At 46.1% G+C, this 11,320-nt stretch overlaps 1 protein-coding gene across 4 annotated transcripts in view; it reads left to right on the top strand.

The window, feature by feature from the left end:
• The first annotated feature begins 424 nt into the window (after positions 1-424).
• The window catches only part of PAM (peptidylglycine alpha-amidating monooxygenase), a 262,921-nt gene continuing 252,025 nt past the window's right edge, over positions 425-11,320 (top strand). For all 4 annotated transcript variants that reach the window (XM_075932070.2, XM_075932069.2, XM_075932068.2 and 1 more), the window contains exon 1: positions 425-579. The gene's annotated coding sequence lies outside the window, so the exon portion shown is untranslated. The remainder of the gene's footprint in view (positions 580-11,320) is intronic.

Raw genomic sequence — 11,320 nt, 5'->3', positions numbered from 1 at the left:
CCTCGCAGTACCGCGTGGGGACACTCTACTCCCCCCAACTCACCCTGTAGCTCGGGGCACGGACACTGCGCACCCTACAGCCCCGCGTGGGGACACAGTGCCCCGCACCAACCACACTACTCGGCGTGGGGACACTGTCCCTCCTCATCTACCCCACAGCGCCGCGTAGGGACACGCTGCCCCCGCTAAGCCACCCCACAGCCCCGCGTAGGGACACGCTGCCCCCGCTAAGCCACCCCACAGCCCCGCGTGGGGACACGGCTGCCCACCCCACCGCTCAGCCGGGTGCGGGGACGCTGCCCGCCCCACGGAGTCTCTCAGCCCAGGCTGCCCCGGGCGGGCGGGGTTCTCCGGGAGACGTGAGAGGCGGCTCGTCCGGCCTCTGGGAAGGCGGCTCCGCGGGCGGGTGGCTCCAGAGCTCGGCGCTGAGGGGCGGGCCGAGAGGCGGAGCCGCGGCCGGGGCGGGTGGCTCTGCCTAGAGGAGGGAAGGGCTCAGCGTCAGGCAGGGGGGACGCGTCGGGCAAAGCAGCGGCCGCGGCCAGGAGGAGCCGCCAATGTCGGAGCCGCCGCGAGCAGCGGGTGAGTGCGCGGGGCTGCGGGCCTCGGGGACTTGTGTCGTTTCCTCCTTTCCCGGGGCTGGGCGCGGCCACCCCCGTCCTCCCTGCCCCGGGCATCTGCGGCGTCCTCCCCCGCTGCCGGGCACAAGCGCCCCTGCCCAGGTGCCCCGGGCACGTGTTTGCTGACGGCAGGGAAGGGGGCACTTGCCCCGCGCCCCGCCTGGGCTACTGCATGGGCGCAACTTTTCCCGGGTGCTGCCTCCCGAGCGCCTGGCAGCGGCCCCGGGCTCGGCGTGGACGCGGGGAGAGCGAGAGTCGCCCCCGAGGCTCGGAAACCACCGGCTGCTTCGCTCTGTCCCGGGCTAGGGCTTCCCAGCTGGTTTCCGGGCCGAGGGTCAGTGGGGCAGGAGGAGGCTCCTCCTCGCCACCCCTCCTTCCCCTCTCCACGGCTCCGGCTCCTTCTGCTCGTGCTGGCGGAGGTGGCAGTTCAGTTGGGGGGGGGGGGGGGGTCTCCATTGTCGCCCCTCTTGCTTCGCGGGTTGTGGCTCCTACGCATGTAGCGCGGAAGAAGTGACCATGTTTGTATTTTCCTGGCTGCTTCGGGGCTTAGAAAGTCGTTTTGTGGCTTCCCGTTTAATGGACGACTCACACCCCTTCCTGTCTCTGGAGCGGCGCTGCTTGACAAGTGCGCGTTTCTCATCCTCGAGCTGTCCCTGGATATCGTGTTCGTTCTTCCTTGCCTGGGAAATACTTAGGCTTCCCTTTTCCCAAAGTTTCCTGTGCTGCATTGCTTTATAGTCTCACACAGTATATCTGTAAGGTGATGGTAACACAACAAACCTCGTAGTACTTGTTTTGGGATGAGAGGAAGAGGAATCCTTCGCAGTTAGATATTTTAAAGGTGGTGGGCGGTGCACCTTCTTGAATTGAAGTTGTGAGTAATGCCGTTTTGTTTATCCTGGAACTGATTTATCCGCTAATTAAAGTGCTTTTCGTTCTCACACTTTACATATTTGAAATCGTTTATGCTCTGACTTTTTTGCACCTATACATCGAGCAATGAAAATCAGATGAAATGTATGCTTTTGATTATAGCTCCTTTCACTGTAAGCTGCCCAAGCACTACTGTGTTTTGCATTCTGTCAGTACTGCAGGATACGTGTGTGTGTTTGGGTTTGTTTTTTTTAATCCACATTCTTCATGTAAATCATGAAGAAGTAGAAATCTTCTGGTTTTAGATTTTATGGAAGTTTGTTTTGCAAAACATAAACATTAGGCCAAAATGCAAATTGAAGCTATCCCTGTAACATTTTGCATCCATATTTTGGATAACTAGAGATAATATGAGGACATAAAGATGCTCACATGCTAAATAATGAGTTACAAATGCCCACACCAACTCCCACTCTCCAGCAAAGCATAGTTTACATTACAAAATTTAATCTGCAGTTTAACTCAACAATAGGCATTAAAATGGAAATGCTCATTATCAAATCTGCTTATTCAAAACAAATCTCCCCCCACAAAACCACATATAGCTTGGTATTCTGAATCCTTCCAGCACTGCTAGATCTCAAACAAGCCTCCACCATTCTTATCTACCCATGGCCATTCTTTACATCTCCTGGCGGGTAGTGTAATGCATAAAATATAACTAATCTTCTATGCTCCAAGCTTCCAGAAGCCAAGTGCTGACTTCCCAGAAATTTTAACCACAATTAGCACTTTTTGGTCAATTTAGACTTATTTAAAAACAAACTACAAAATTCCTACCTGATAATTTAAAATTCACAATACAAAATAAATTATAAATGACTAATCATATCACCTTGTTAATATCATAATTAATTATCTAATTCCTAGATAATAAACTCAAAAAAGGCCTCCAGGTTAGAGGATATGGTGATTAAAACATTCCTGGCTACCTGGCACCATCCCTTCTTAGGTGCTCCCACCATAGAAGTTACACCAGTCATGAAAAGATGAGAAATTTTAGGGAAAAGGCTAATAGCGCACATGCTAAATAATGAGTTACGAACGCACACATACACACACCATGTCCCACTCTCCAGCAAGTGTGTAATAACCGTGTCTTGCTCCTGCAGGTGGAGACTTGCACAGAACTAATTAGTTCTGGAATCCAAATCCACAGATCAACTTGCAAAAACAAGGCCTTAAATTGTATTTATTAGTCTGTTAAATTGGTTTATGAAGCAAGAGATTGAGATTCAAACCACGGGATTGGAAAAAGGGGTTTAATCTGACACAGTTTACTTCATCTATTATTTTGGGAGTGACTTCAGCATGCTGAATGTGTATCATGGTGTTTAGACAGAAACAAAGTTTGGTCTCGAATAAGCATCTGTAGTTATGGTTCAAAAAATTATACCCAAGCATGTAAGGGTGGATCTTGGCCATTTATGGTTAGACTATACATTCCTTGTTAAGTCCTGTTAGGACTCAAAGGAAAACAACAGGTTATAATATCTCAGGTTGTTGTTGTAATACAGTGCAAAAACTGAAGGGTAGCAAATTCAAAATTGTAAATGAAGAAAATATTTTCTGTTAACACGTAATTGGACAGTGAAACACATTCTCACAGGATATCATTAGAACTCGTTGAACTACTAAGCTTCACAGAGGGATTGGATTTACTAAAATTCATAAAGGGATTTGTTGTCAATTGTTATATTGATAACAAATATATCTAAAGATATAACTGATAATGTAGACAAAACTTGGGACCTGAAACACTTCATTCCTCAGGGATAACATAAATCCATGACATAAATTCTCACTGTATATTTCCCAGAAACTCGGGGCTTCAAGGCTCTGGGCTTCTGCTTTGTAGATTTGAAAAAGTTTACCAGAAGTCTGCTCTGGACAGATCCAGATGAATTTAAGATCAGGTTAAAGCCAATATCTAACTTTTAGGATGACAGGCTTCAAGTTTTGGATATAAGCTTTTGTGGACTGGAACCCACTTTGTCATATGCAGGGATTGACAAATACAATCTCCTTGCCACGGGCAAGTAGATCGTAACCTGAAAGAGCCGGGTTCGGGCGATCTGTGCATGCGCAGGGCGATCTGTGCATGTGCAGATTGCCGGACAGTGCAGCTGGCGAGCGGGGCTCACCGCGGTTCGGCGAGCCCTGGCCATATGCATGACATGGAAACTTCAGTTTGGCAAGTATGTATTAAAAGCTGGCTCCCCCCAGCACCAGCTCCCTGGTGCCACCTCCCCCTCCCACACTGCAGCCTCTATTAGAGGCAGTAGCATGGAGGAGGGTGGGGCGGGAAAAGCTGCTGTAAAGCTTGTGAATGCTGTGGAGAGCTCGGACCTTCACCCCTCACGGAGCTGCTATTGGACTAGTCTCTGTCCATGGCTGGCCCAGGCTTGCTGCGGACAGAGGCTGCTCTGTGTGAGGTGGAGTAACCTCTGTCTGTGGGGAGCTCAGACCCCCTGCAGACAGAGGCTGCTGCTGGACCAGCCTCTGTCTGTGGGGAACTTGACCCCCCCACAGACGGGTGCTGCTGCAGACCAGCCTCTGTCTGAGGCCTGCCCCCTCCCTCAGCCGCCTCTGGCCTCGGGGAGCTCAGACCCCCCAATGGACAGGGGCTACTGCCACCCTGTGCTGCTCCCTCTGTATCAGAGATACGAGCGTGGGGCAACAGGCAGCCGGTCTGTGTGGGGAGCTGTTTTTTAAACTGGCTCCCCTTGCAGACAGGATTCTGCCTGCTACAGATGCAGCAGCGCATGGTGGCAGAAGTCTCCTCAGGAGTGGGGCTGGGAGTGCACTAGCTGCCGGCTCCACCCCTGGGAACTATGAGATAGTCATGTAACTGATAAGATTTCATGCAGTTACACAACTATTTAGTTACACCATATCTTACACCCCTAATTGTGATGCTTGTGCTTTTGGCTATTAGAAGGCGTTTGGGAAGCTGGACCTGGTCGGTGATAACAATCTTATGGTTATAGCTGCATGCTGTACCCACCTTAATATTTGTGAAGTAAAGGATGAAAGCTTCACTCAGGGCTGGACCACCGTTACACAGATCCTGAAAGCTGAGTGTGAACAGCCTGAGACCAGGGCCATTAGAGGAGCACAGCATGGGGCCATACATTTCAGGGATGCTTTGAGGCAGCAATTTGAGGCTGAAAGTCAGTAATATTTGTTGCCATGCACGCGAGTACAGTGACTGCATTGCTGTAGGTTACTCTGATTGGTCTGTGCAATGCATTTAGTGTGAAAGTGCCTTTGCTTTGTTGGGTTTTGCTTGCTTGCTTGCTTGTTTGCTTTCATGTCATGGAAAAACAGATTGTTTTGAAACAAAAGGATTTAATGAAACAAAAGGATTTAATGTATTAAAAGTAACAGGTATTGAATACACATGAAGCATGACACATCTGCACTTGGTGGATGAAAGGAAGAGAGTCATGGTGAGGGATAGGAGGGAGGGAAGAAGACAGAAGGTGAGGTAGACCCCGAAAGCTTGGCAGATTTGTGTAGGTCCAGATTTCATATGTAGCCCTGCCATCTCCTTTGCTGTGTAATGGGAACTGCAGTTAATCAGAGCTAAACTGCACGGGGATGGGTGTTGAGTTTATCGGGTGCCTGTGGGAGTCTGCATGGATGTAGTCTGAGGATGGTAGGTGCAACCCAGGGTGAGGGCAGTTGCCAAATTGGGTGGCGGTGATGGGGGAGATCTATGGAAAACAGTTTTGGGACACTGGCCGAAGGGGACAGGTCAGTCAATAGCTGCTCTGTCTGAAGTGCTATGCGCTTGGCACGCCATAATGTTTAGGAGACACTCCGTGTTCTTCTTCCTTTCAGTATTCCTCCACTCCTTCAATTCTTTTTTTCAGCAGCAGCCTGACTCATGATATCACACAAACTCTTCAACTACATCAAGGCCGTTTTCTGGTCCTGCACAGCCTTCTTAGCAGGTGATATCAGTGACTGCCATCCCAAGATTAAGTCTCTGAAGGCAAATTGCAACATGTTACACAGGGTCCATTGTTAACACTAGACACAGCACTACCACAACCCATATTAAACACACGTACTGTTCACAAACCTAGCACTGACTGGTTGCTCGGGGGTGAGTGCACATAAGATACAAGATTAGGGGCCAGTTAGAATGCAGTACAACACCACGGTGTCTGCGCTGGCACCCGAGCTTTGTATCCAGAGAACAGTGAGCGCTATGCTTCTCATTGAGGCGGTTTTCCTGGAGCACAGCAACTGCAAAGCTAGTGTGCATTAAGTGCCTTGCCAGTGTGGATATCTCAGAAGTTACAATCCTGGGAGTTGATTTACTGCACAGTAACTTTCCAGCATAGACATGGCTCCAGTCTGATAGTGTCAAGTTTGCATATGAATTCCACTTCTGCAGATGTATGCTGCAGTCTGTTTTTTGAAGGGTTGTTTGCTGAAGTATGGCAACTTTCAAGTCTGTTACTGAGTGTCCAGGGAGATTGAAGTCCTCTCTTACTGGTTTTTGAATATTACAATTCATGATGTCTAATTTTGTGTCCATTTATTCTTTTGCATAGAGACAGTCCGATTTGGCCAGGGTACCTGGTTGAAGGCCATTGCTGGCACATAATGGCATATGTTAATTAGTCAATGTGCAGGTGAATGAGCCCCATGATGGTGTGGCTTCTATGGTTAGGTCCTGTGATGGTGTAATTTGTATAGATACATGTGGACAGAATTGGCCATGGGTTTTATGTTTCTGTTATGCAGTGTGTAGTTGCTGGTGAGTATTTAGAATCATAGAACCACAGAGCTGGAAGAGACCTTAGAAGGTCATCAAGTCCAGCCCCCTGCCCTAGGCAGGAGCAATCCCAACTAAATCAACCCAGCCAGGGGTTTGTCTAGCTGAGACTTAAAAATCTCTAGGGATGGAGACTCCACTAATTCCCTAGGTAACCCATTCCAGTGCTTCACCACTCTTCTAGTGAAATAGTTTTTGCTAATATCCAACCTGGACCTCTCCCACCACAACTTGAGACCATTGCTCCTTGTTCTGCAGTCTGTCACTACTGAGAACAGCCTTTCTCCAGCCTCTTTGGAACCTCCCTTCAGGAAGTTGAAAGCTGCTGTCAAATCCCCCCTCACTCTTCTCTTCTGCAGACTAAACAGATCCAACTCCCTCAGTCTCTCCTTGTAGGTCATATGCTTCAGCCGCCTAATCATTTTGGTTTCCCTCCACTGGACCCTCTCCAATGCATCTACATCCTTTTTGTAGGGCCTCACCAGAGCCAAATAAAGGGGAATAATCCTAGCTTTGGATCTGCTGTCAATGCTCCTCTCTGACCCTATCTCTGCCCTGAAGTGTATCTACCTCTCCCCCTAGCTTAGTGTCCTTCTTCCCTTTTTTGAAGATGGGCACTACATTTGCCTTTTTCCAGTTATCCAGGATCTCTCCCGATTTCCATGACTTTTAAAAAATAATGGCCAAAGGCTCCTCAATGACATTTGCCAACTCCCTCAGTACCCTTGGATGCATTAAGTCCGGACCTATGGATTTATGTATGTTTAGCTTTTCTAAATAGTTCCTAATCTGTTCTTTACTCACCAAGGGCTTTCCATCTTCATCCCATCTTGTGTCTCTTAGCACATTACTCTGGAAGCCCACCTTGTCCATGAATACAGAGGCAAAGAAAGCATTGAGTACTTCAGCTTTCCCCACATCATCTGCCACTAGGTTACCTCCTTCATCCACTAGGGGTCCCACACCCTCTCTGATCACCTTCTTCTTTCTAACATGCCTGTAGAAACCTTTCTTGTCTGGTCATTTGTCCAAGTTTCAACTTTTTGTAAACTCCCTTCTTGTGCTTAAGTTCACCAAGGATTTCCCCTGTAAGCCAATCCGGTCTCCTACCATATTTGCTTCTCTTGCTATGCCTCAGGATAGTTTCTTCCTGTGCCTTCAATAAGGCTTCTTTAAAATACTTCCAGCTCTGCTGGACTCCTTTCCCCTTCATGTAAGCATCCCAGGGAATCCTGCCCATCAGGTCTCTGAGGGAGTCAAATTTTGCTTTTCTGAAGTCCAAGGTGTATATTTTACTACTCTCTTTTCTTCCTTTGGTCAGGATCCTGAAATCCACCATCTCATGATCACTGCTTCCGAGGTTGTCACCCACTGCTACTTCCCCTATTAGTTCCTCCCTGTTTCTGAGCAGAAGGTCAAGCATTATTTCATGTTGGAGGGCTGCCTGTAAACAAGAATTGATCTGCCTTCTATGAGAATGAAGGATCACACTTCAAGGATAAGTTGTAGACCAGGAGTGGGCAATAATTTTTGAGTGGGGGCCACTTAAAAATGTTTCAAGTGGTCGAGGGGTGCCCCAGAAAGGGTGGGTCCTTTAAATAGAGGGAGTTGAAAGGGCTTGCTTCTCCCCGGCTGCTCCCAGGCATCATGTTAGCCAGAGACAGGAGCTGCAAGCCCTTTCAGTTCCTGCTATTTAAAGGGCTCTCTGATCCTGGGCTCACTGCTACCATGTTTCCTGGGAGCTGGGGACACATGAGCTCTTTCAACTGCTTGTGTTTAAAGGGTTTGCGCCTTCCATGGGGGTGTTGCCTGCCAGCCACAGAGAAGGCACAAGCCCTTAAAACAGAAGCAGTTGAAAGAGTTTTCATGGCTCCCGCTCCCAGGCAACACACTAGGGGGCAGGGCCTGGAACAGACACACGGGCCAGATCAAAGCCGTAGGTGGGTTGGATGCGGCCGCTGAGTGGCTTTTGCCCACCCCTGTTGTAACTCCTTGATGATATGCTTTTTTGGGGCCTGTCCTGTGCTAGGTGACTTCTGGGTACCCGTCTGGCTCTTTCAACCTGTTTCTTCAAGTTTTAAGAATGCTTCATAAAGATCCCTGGGATTCTTTGCCTCTAGTTGAGAGATAGGAGCAAATGTAGTTGTTTATTAGGGATTGGCTGTCAGCAATGGATCATATAATGTGTTCTGTATGTAAGCTGAAGGTATGTAGTTAACTACAGCTCTCAGTAGGTTTCTGGTGTATGATGGTACTTATGTGACCATCACTTATTTGCATTGTAGTACAGGAAGTGGATTTACAATTTTGTCTTTAAGTACCTACTAAATGGCTAACCTCATATTTTGGATATGAATGTTCTCAAAACATAGGATTTTGAGTGGAGTTTATCAGTGGTCAGTTTTCCTTACAATGAGAGGAGTTGAAGCAGCTTGTTCATCACTTGGTTGCATGTAAGGCTATTTCTGGCCAGTTTTGTTCAGTGTCAAATATTTCTGCTTAGTTTTTTCAAATCTCTATTCTACATTCTTTTAATTCTATTTTAATATTGTTTTGGATTGTGGTCTAGTAAGGTACTCTGTGCAGATAAATAATTTGTAAATTGTTTCTAAAAGGATGCAAGTAGATAATGTGCAAAAAGCCTTCTATTAGAATCTTTCTTTTTCATAACAGTGAATAGAAATAAGATGCTTGGCCTCTGTCTAAGGAAAAGGCTCTGCAGTTGTCAGTTTAGAAGAGCTTTCTCTTCACAGCAGGTGTCAAGTTATAGACCCTGGTGGCTATAATAATGTCTGATAACTATAGCTCACTATCTTTTCCTTCCTTAGCATTGATTTGCTTCAATATTGTTATATAAGGATATTAAATTAGATTAATCCACAGGTCTAGGTAACGGAGATATAGTCCTCAGAGGAAAAAATACATGTAGACAACTTGTAGTTTGTTTCTGTTACTTTATTCTGTGTTTTACCTGACATGTTTTGGCAACTGACAAATTTAAGTAGTCTGTTAAATGAAATGACTTGGTTGCAAAGCTTCGTGTATCTTATTTCTGTTTTTAAAGTTCATATAAATAAGTATATTGAAATGCTCCTTGTTTTCGTTTGCATAAAATCAGTTCTATGCAGTCAGTCCTATGCAATTCCTTCTCACTTAGGCAGTGATTGTGATGGTGGTAGATGTGGGGGCAGAGAGTGCTAAGAATCTCACAGTATTGAGACTGTCCATTTGTACAATTTATAGGTTGGGCACACTTAATGTGCAACCCCTCTCAAGTGATGAACAAGTCGATACATTACTAGAAGCTTTGCATCATATTCACATTGATATTCTTGCCATACTGAAACCAGAAGGAAAAAGGAAGCCATGGCAAAGTGGAAGGATGGATCACAAGTTCTCCTGGGAGCAATGGAAGGAAAAGTCGGTGGCATTGGATTTATTGTACACCCAAAGGTGGCAGGAAACATCATTTCATGGATAATTTTATCATTTCGTTTCGGAGTGCTCATGATGAGCATAAGCAAATGGACCACCATGAAAATAATTGTAGCCTACGCACCGACATCCACTGCAGAAGATGAAGAAGTGGAAAGGGTCTATGAAGAACTTGATAGAATTCTTCAGATGAAAAAAACATGCACAGTGGTGCTTGGCAACTTCAGTGCCATGGTGGGTACAGGGGAAGATTGAGAAAACAACATAGGACAATATGCTTCAGGTATGAGAAATGAAAGAGGCGAAAGGCTAATCAGTTATACAGAAGCCTCACGTCTACATATTAAGAACACATTCTTCAAGAAGAGGGTTGGAAGGCGATGGGTTTGGTGAGCATTGAATGACATAATAGGAAATTAAATCAGTCATGTCTTGGTTGACAAGAAGCGGCTGGTTACAGATGTAACACTCATTTCAGAATTGGCCGTCTGTATACAGTCAAATCATTGAGAGGTTAGAGCGAGAATCAAAATGAACATCATATGGGAAGAAAGGATACAGGTGACAATTAGGCAGTGCATGCAGGTACAACAGTTCCTCTTAGATCTGTTTAAGTATGTAGTCAACTCTGAGTCATGGGAAATGGATAAAACCGAAGATATTGATTCCAGTCACTACTGTTTTCTAGCGAAGTTGACAGATGTAAAATTGCTGCCACTGCGAAGAAGCCAAAAGGACTCCAGAAATTGTCTTACTGAACAAATCCTCGATCTTCTTGCCAAGTGGAGCAACATGGCAGCTAAGGGCGATACCAGCCTGGGGTGTAAGCTTGTGTGTAAAATGTTGAGAAGGAAGATGATAGAAGATTATGAGTAGTATTGCCGTGCAGACCAGGAAAAGGTAATTGAAGAAAAAATGAGTTATCTGAATTTTATGCCGAGCTCTCTGCAAAGTCAAACTCTTCCAAGAACATTTGCTGATGAAGATGATAGAAGAATGACAAACAGACGAGTAAGGGAACAGATTTGCTAGCGCTTTTACATCAAACTATTTTCATCAGCAACAGCAGTGGAACCATTTTACCTGGGCTCCATCACTCCTGAATCTGATGTGCTCCACAAAGAAGTGGCAGAACCCTTCAGAAGATGAGTTGGGAAGAGAGGCAGGATTAGATCAAGTATATGTAGAAGAACTTTGCACAGGAGGCGATACATGTTGCATAAGAAAGCCTCTGCCTGAGCTTATTTGATTTATACACATGCGTTTTCTGAAAGTACGCTAAACATTAAGGTCTTAAACTACAACTCATTGTGATCTTTGTTAAACCTTGCAACTCGTGATCTTTGTCAAACTTTGTAATCTTTGTAACTCTCAGAAACTTACTGTAAGATGCAACTTTGTAATCTTTTGTAACTCTCAGCTACCTTGCTTGTAACTTTATCTAAATTGCATTCTCCCCTGAGTGTGAGTGTGTTTGTGTTTGCAGAAGACTGGGAACAGTGGAGCACATGGCGATGAGTCATCACAGACTGTTGCTTTTGCT

Source organism: Pelodiscus sinensis, chromosome 6, assembly GCF_052426305.1.
Source record: "Pelodiscus sinensis isolate ZL-2025 chromosome 6, ASM5242630v1, whole genome shotgun sequence".
NCBI lineage: Eukaryota > Metazoa > Chordata > Testudines > Trionychidae > Pelodiscus > Pelodiscus sinensis.
The sequence above is the reverse complement of the archived record's forward strand: the minus strand, read 5'-3'. Positions and strand labels throughout refer to the sequence as shown.